Source organism: Elephas maximus, chromosome X (genome assembly GCF_024166365.1).
Source record: "Elephas maximus indicus isolate mEleMax1 chromosome X, mEleMax1 primary haplotype, whole genome shotgun sequence".
Lineage (NCBI taxonomy): Eukaryota > Metazoa > Chordata > Mammalia > Proboscidea > Elephantidae > Elephas > Elephas maximus.
The window spans coordinates 116,230,672-116,237,573 of NC_064846.1; positions in this window are offsets into that span (position 1 = coordinate 116,230,672).

Consider the following 6,902-nt stretch of genomic DNA (forward strand, 5'->3'; position numbering starts at 1 on the left):
ACAATCCCACCTTAATCCTTTTAACATAAAATTACAATCACAAAATGGAGGACCCCCACAGAATACAGGGAATCATGGCCTATACAAGTTGATACATTTTTGGGGGGATATAATTCAATCTATGACAATAGACCACCAATTTACTATGTGGCCTGAGCTGCCCGTAGTGAACTAGGTGTTGTCTGACACCCAGTCATACAATTGAGTCATAAAATTGGACATGCACAGCAGCACTCCATCATCAAATGGAAGTGTAGTATACAAAATCAGGCTCTAAAGGCATGAGTAAGTTACGAGGAAGTGATTCAAATGCCCATGATCCCCACTCCTGTCACATTAACTTCCCTCCCCCAGTCTGCACCTATGGCCTCATGGGGTGTTCCTTTCAATTGGTTGACCGAAGAAGAGGAAACTATTCCCTGGTTTACAGACAGTTCTGCACAATATGCAGGCACTACTCAAAAGTGGATAGCTGCAGCACTGAAGCCACTTTCTTGCACTTCCCTGAAGGACAGTGCTGAAGAGAAATCTTCCCATTGGGCAGAACTTCAAGAAGTTCACCTGGTTTTTCATTTTATTTGGAAGAAGAAATGGCCAGTTGTGCAAATGTACACTGATTCATGGGCTGTGTCCAAAGGTTTGGCTGGATGGTCAGGGAATTGGGAGGAACATAATTGGAAAATCAGTGACAAGGAGGTATAGGGAAGGGGTATGTAGATAGACTTCTTTGAATGGGCCGAAGGAGTGAAGATATTTGTATCTCACCTGAATGCTCACCAAAGGGTGACCTTGGCATAGGACAATCAAGTGGATAGGGAGACAAGGTCTGTGCATACCAGTCAGTCTCTTTTCCAGCCACTCTTGTTATTGCCCAATGGGCTCATGAACAAAGTGGCCATGGTGGCAGGGATGGAGGTTATGCATAGGCTCAGCAAAATTGACTTCCACTCTCAAGGCTGATATGGTTAAAGTCGCAGATGAGTGCCCAATCTGCCAGTAGCAGATACTAACTCTGCTCCTCATGGCAATCAACCAGCAACCTAGTGACAGGTTGATTACATTAGATGGCTTCCATAATGGAAAGAGCAGTGTTTTGTTCCTACTGGGATAGACGCTTTCTCTGGATACGGGTTTACCTTCCATGCATGCAGTGCTTCTACCAAAAGTACCATCTGTGGATTTACAAAATGTTTATCCACTGTCGTGGCACTCCACATAGCATTGCCTCAGATCAAGGAACTCACTTCACAACAAATGAAGTGCCACAAAGGGATCATGCTCACAAAGGGAATTCACCGGTCTTACCATGTTCCCCACCATCCTGAATCAGCTGGCTTGATAGAATGATGCAATGGTGTTTTAAAGACTCAATTTTGTAGCCATCTATGTGGAAATATCTTGCAGGCATGGGGTAATGTTCTCCAGGAGGCTGTATATGCTTTCGATCAGCATCCAATATATGGTGCTTTTTCTCCCATAGTCAGGATTCATGGTTCCGGGAACCAAATGGTGGAAATAGGAATGGAACCACTCACAGTTACCCCTAGTGACCAGCTTGCAAAATTTTTGCTTCCTGTCACCACGACCCTGTCCTCTCCTGGACTATAGGTCTTAGTTCCAAAGGGAGGAATGCTCCTACCAGGAGACACAACACTGTTTCCATTGAACTTGAAGTTAAGGATACCACCCAGTAGCTCCTCATGCCTCTGAATCAACAGGCAGAGAAGGGAGTTACCATATTGGCTTGTGTGATTGATCCTGATTACCAAGGGGAAATAGAATTGTTATTACATAATGGAGGTAAACAAGAGTATGTCTGGAACACAGGAGCTCCCTTAGGGAACCTCTTAGTACCACCAGGCCCTTTGATTAACGTTAGTGGAAAACAACAACAATCTAATTCAGACAGAATGCTAATGCTCCAGACCCTTCAGGAATGAAGGTTGCAGTTACCCTGCCAGGCAAAGAACTATGACCATCTGAGGTGCTTGCTGAGGGCAAAAGTACTATGGAATGGGTAGTGGGATAAGGTAGTTCTAAATACCAGCCATGACCACGTGGCCAGTTGCAAAAATGAGGACTGTAATTGTTATGAGTAATTCTTCCTTGTTGTGTGTGTGTGTCTATATAATATCGTTGTTTTCTCCCCTCCATTATCCCATTACTTATTACAAAATACAAAATGTAAAAGAGTCTAGTGCATTTTCGGTTGTGAGCATGTTAGTAGCTGTAGGTATGACTTTATAATTGTCATTATTTGGAGATTACATACGGTTTACAGTGATGTGTATAAGCTGACAATTGGTAAACTGTGATGGTTAATGTTATGTGTCAACTTGGCCAGGTTATGATTCTCAGTGGTTTTGTGGACACTACGTAATCACCTTCCATTTTGTGATCTGATGGAAGCAGCCAGTCAGTTGAAAGGGGAGTTTCATTTGGAGTGTGGCCTACTTCCAGTATATAAATGGATGGTCTGGCAAAGCTCTCTCTTTCTCTAAACGCTGCAGCCATCTCGTTGCCTGAACTCTGATTCTTGGGACGTAAGTTTTCAGAACTCTTCAGCCTACCACCTGAACTGCAGATTTTGGGCTTATCAGCCCCTGCAACCACATGAATCAGCAGAGATCTTCAACCTGCAAATTGACCCACGTATTTGGGACTTACCAACCCACACAACTACGTGAGCCATATCCTCACAACTGTGTGAGCCATTTCCTTGAATTAAATCTCTCTGTATACATTTATATATACCCTTCATTGGTCTTGCTACTCTACAGAGCCCATATTAAGACAGCAGGTGTCTTGATATTGAACTTCCTCAGCTTTTGTTTATCTGGGAAAGTCTTAATGTTTTGCTGTTTTTTTGAAAGGCAGTTTGTCAGATATAGTATTCTTTGTTGACAATTGTTTTCATTCAGCACTTTAATTATGTCATCCCACAGCCTTCTAGCCTGCATGGTTTCTTTTATGGATTGAATTGTGTCCCCTAAAAATGTACCAACTTGGCTAGGCTATAATTCCCAATATTTTGTGGTTGTCCTCCAATTTCTGATCTGATGTACTTTTCCTATGCATTGTAAATCCTAATCTCTGCCTGTGGTTGATGTGGCAAGATTAGGTTATGTTAAAGAAGATTAGGGTGGGATGCAATACCCTTATTCAGGTCACAAGCCCAACCCAATGTAAAGTGAGTTTCCTTGGGGTGTGGTCTGCATCACCTTTTACCTTACAAGAGATAAAAGAAGAGAGAAGCAGGCAGAGGGATAGGAAACTCATATCACCAAGAAAGAAGCACCAGAAGCAGAGCATGTCCTTTGGACCTGGTGTCCCTGCTCTGAGAATCTCCTAGACCAGGAGAATGTTGATAACAAGAACCTTCCCCCAGAGCCAACAGAGAGAGAAAGCCTTCCCCTGGAGCTAACACCCTGAATTTGGACGTCTAACCTCCTAGACTTTGAGAGAACAAATTTCTGTCAGTTAAAGTCATCCATTTTTGGTATTTCTGTTATAGCAGCACAAGATAACTAAGACAGTTTCTGAGGAGAAATCAGTGCTTAATCTTATTGAGGATTCCTTGAGTGTGATGATTCAATTCTGTCTTTCTTCTTTCAAGGTTCTCTCTTTATCTTTTATTTTTGAGAGCTTTATGTTTTTTTATGTATCCTGTTGTGGATCTCTTTGGGCTTATCCTACCTAGAGTTTTTGTGACCCTTGGATGTGTAGATTCATGTAATTTGCCAGTTTGGGGGAAGTTTCCAATATTATTTCTTTAAGTATTCTTTCTGTTCCTTTCTCTCTTCTCCTTCTGGGCCTCCCATAATGCATATATTTGTTTTCCTGATGGTGTCTCAGAAATCCATTGGACTCTGTTCCCTTTTTTTCATCTTTTTTCTTTTTGCTCTTAATAGTGTAATTTCAATTGTCTTAAATTCAAGTTTGTTAATTCTTTCTTCTGCCTGCCCAAACCCTCTGTTGAACACCTGCAGTGAATTTTTTATTTTAGTTGTATTTTTCAGCTTCAGTAATTCTATTTGCCTCCTTTTAATAATTTCTACCTTTTTATTGATATTTTCATTTTGTCCTTGTATTGTTTTCTTGATTTCCTTGTTCATGTTTTCACTTCATTATTTGTGCATATTTCATAATATTGTTTTAAAAGTCTTTTAGAATTTCCATTAACTGGGCTTCTATAGGGATGGTTTCTGTCACCTCATTTTGTTCTTTCAAATGGACCATCCTTTTTCTTTATATTCCTCCTTATTTTTTTGTTGAAAGCAGGACATTTGACTATCATATGACTTTGCTCTGAAACCCAGATCCTTCCTCATAGTCAGAGTTTGGAATTAGAAAAAAAAATTTTTTTTGAAGGCTATAGTAGTCTATCTGCTTAGTGACCTCCCTATTTTTGCAATGACTTTTCTCCTGGACATGTGTGGATACTATGGACCATGTTTACCAGCTCATGTCCAGCTAGTATTTCCCAAGAAGTTTGTACTAAAGGGGGAAAGAAAAATCCACTCCCAGTTTTTCCAAATTAGCTCTGTTTAAAGGCCTGACTTCAATACTTAAGCTGGTTTGGTTTGTAGTATTGTTAAGGATCAGCCTGGGGTTACAGTATAGTGTCATCTATGCTGTATTTTTTTTTTCCTGAACATGTGTGTGGCTTTACTAATTGCCCTGTATACACAATGGTTTTGAAAGTGTTAATTTCCAAAAGAAATTTTCACTCTGCCTTCCTCTTCAGCTTTTTTGTGTTAATTGTACACTCCAAGCACACAGTTTAACACCAGGCATTTATGGGAGGTCACAACATTGAGGCACTTACTGCCACCCCCTCCCACCAGTATGAGATCCAAGGCTGCCAAATCAACAAAACCAGAAGTTGGTTCTTTGAACATTTTAATAAAATTGACAAACTTTTAGCTAAGCCTACTAAGGAAAAAGGAGAGAAAATGCAAATAACCAAAATAAGAAATGAAAGTGGGGACGTTACATCTGGCATGATAGAAATAAAAATAATTATGACAAACTACTATGTTAACAACTGTATGATAACAAACTGGATAACCTAGATGAAATTGACAAATTCTTAAAAGCACACAAACTAGCCAAACTGACTCCAGGGCAAATAGAAAATCTCAACAGACACATAACAAGTAAAGAGATAGAATCAATGAACAACCCACTCCCCAAATAAGTAAATAAAAGTCCTGGACCAGATAGCTTCACTGAGGAATTCTATCAAACATTTACAGAAAAATTGACACCAATCCTGTGTAAACTCTTCCAAAAGAAGAGAAGGTAGGAACACCCTCTAATTCATTCTATGAAGCAAACATAGCTCTGATACCAAAACAAGACAAAGACACCACAAGAAAAGAAAACTACAGGCCAATATCCCTTATGAATACAGTTGCAAAAATCCTCAAAAAAATGTCAGCAAACAGAGTCCAACAGCATACAAAAAGAATTACACACCATGACCAAATCGAATGTAATCCAGGAATGCAAGGAGGGCTCTATATTAGAAAATCAACCAACTTAATATACCACATCAATAGAACAAAGGAAAAGAACCTCATAATCATCTCTTTGGATGCAAAAATGGCACTTGATAAAATCCAACACCTTTCTTTATGAAAACCCTCAACAATATTGATACAGAAGGAATGATTAAGGGCTTTTATGAAAAACCATCAGCCAACGTTATACTCTGTGGAGAAAGAAGAAATTTCAAGAAAGCTTTCCTCTTGAAATTGGAAACAAGACAAAGGTGCCTGCACTTGCAACTCCTATTCAATATTATATAAGAAGTCTTAGCCAGAGCAAGAAGACAAATAAATAAAGATTGGAAAAGGGGAAGTAGAATTATCTCTATTTGAAGATGACATGATCCTATATATAGAAAACCTCAAAGAATCCACAAGGAAACTTCTAGAGCTAATAGAAGAATTCAGCAAAGTTGCAGGCTACAAGGTCAACAAAAAAAATTGTTTGGGTCCTATACACCAGCAATGAGAAATTTGAAAGGGAAATTGGGAAACAATTCCATTTTCAGTAGCATGTAAAAGAATAAAACACCTAGTAATAAATTTGCACAATGTAATCAGTAACAAATTTACACAATGAAAGACTTACACAATGAAAATTATAAAACACTGCTGAAATAGATTAAAGAAGAGCTAAATAAATGGAAAGCTGCTCCATGTTCATGGATTGGATTACTTAACATTGTTAACATGTCAGTGCTAACCATAGTGACTTTAGGTTCAATACAGTCCCAGTCAAAATTCCAACAGCTTTTTTTTTTTTAAGAATCCTCAACTTCATATGGAATGGCAGGAGGCCTTGAATTGCCAGAGCAATTTTGAAGGAGAAGAATAAAGTAGGAGAACTCATACTTCCTGGTTTATAACATATTATATTGTTACAGTAATCAAAAAAGCCTGGTACTGGTATAACAATAGACACATAGACCAATGAAGTAGAATTGAAAGTCCAGAAATAAAACCACACATCTATGGTCAACTGATTTTTGGCAAGGGTGATAATCCCATTCAATGGAGAAAGATTTATCTTCAATAAATGGTGTTGGGAAAATTGGATTTTCACATGCAGAAAAATGAAACAGAATCTATGCCTCACACCATACACACAAAAAAATTCAAAATGGATTAGGGACGTGAGTGTGGAAACTAAAACCATAAAATTCTCAGAGGAAAATGTAGGAGGAAGGCTGTCAGGCCTAGCTTTCAGCAATGGATTAGCTGATAAAAAAAAAAAAAGCAAGAACAGCAAAAGACTAAATAAATAGGACCTCTGCCAAGATGGCAGAGTAGTCAGATGCTTCCTGTGGTCCTTTGTACAACAAAGACCCCAAAAAACAAGTGAAACAGTTA